This window comes from Notechis scutatus, chromosome 3 (assembly GCF_049901735.1).
Source record: "Notechis scutatus isolate UNSWTSFEM ecotype Mainland chromosome 3, rNotScu1.2, whole genome shotgun sequence".
NCBI classification, from domain to species: Eukaryota; Metazoa; Chordata; class Lepidosauria; order Squamata; family Elapidae; genus Notechis; species Notechis scutatus.
The window spans coordinates 52,202,917-52,204,353 of record NC_142011.1 but is presented as its reverse complement, the minus strand read 5'-3'; positions in this window follow the sequence as shown (position 1 = coordinate 52,204,353).

The window sequence follows — 1,437 nt, the reverse complement described above, 5'->3', positions numbered from 1 at the left end:
GGGAAGAGCGTTAAGCTTCAAATTCGCCGCGGCACATTCGCCGCAGTGGCTCCGCTTCGGGATGAAGAATCTGCTTGTTCAGTCATGTCCTCAAAGCGCGACTGATTTAAAAAGTAAAAAAGATTTTTTTTCCCCCTTTCCTAACTGGCAAAGGAAAAGTCTTTTTACTTTTTAATCAGTCGCGCATACGGCACTCTCGAGATACCCATCCTTGCAACAATGAGCCCTTAAACTGGCAGCTTTTTTTCTGCCCACCACGCACTGAACCACAAACGACATTGTAGCTTCCCGTCTCCAGAAAACGGGGTTTAGGTAAACAATAGTCGGTGCGTCTCGTTCACACAATTTGTATCGGTGTCCACCTGTTTAACTGAGCATAAGTTGTTAGTACTCAGCGAGGCTGATAGGATGGAAGGCAAGTGTAAGTAACAAAGGCAAAGTAACTTCAAGAGGTAAATGCTTTTTCAGATGAGCGGCAAAACTCAAAATATCCATAACTCCAGAATTTCACTGCAACCCAGTGCACAGAGAAAAGCTAAGAAAGTCGTGGTCATTCAAGTTCATGAATGCAAACACCTATGAAAAAAAAGAAAAATGACGTGTAGAGTTGTAATTGCAGGAATGTTCCAATCTTGGATGGCAAACCTCAGATAAAGAATGTTTCCAAGCAAATACAACTCAGGCAAACAAAGTCACTAATCTAAAGGAGGATTAGAGGATTAGAGAGAGGAAGTAAACATATGTTAGACTTTAACTAGAGATAATTAATTGTATTAATTACTGTGCTAAACAGTAACAAAAGTTAAGCAATAACCAAAGTTAACCAATGATGGAGGATAACTAAAAATGTGTATAAATGCAAGACTAGACTCCAATAAAGTTCATCATGATTCAGTTGTTCATGATCAAACAACTCGACTGCCTCGTCATCACAACAAGTGGCGCATGAAGAGGGACCCTCTTACTTCGTCCGGCAAGGATTTGGTGCACCTTCAAACCTTTGTGGTTTCTTCAACCTTTTGGTTTCTGTAAGTATGTAAGTCTTCGCTTTCTGAGGAACAAAGTAAGCATGTAGATGAATTAGGCTATTTGTTGAAGAAAAATAATACTGAGGTACCACAGAGAAATCTCTTAAGGCTGGTCCAGGAGATTGCAGCTCAGTGCCTATGGTACCCAGAAAAGGGGTCTTTAAAATTAATTGATTGGGAACGTATAGGGAAAACTTTGCATACTGAACCTCGAGCAAAAATGGAAGTTTTGCATGTGTGGCATTTATGTAGGCATGCAATTGAAAAATTTGGTCACAATGAACTTTCTCTTTTAACACCTCCACCTTCACGTTATACTAATGCTGTCATTTGTCCCCCTTCTTCACCTGAAAATGTCTTCAATTCCCTCAGCTCCTGCAGATACAGGGCAAAAGCCTCCTGACTCTAT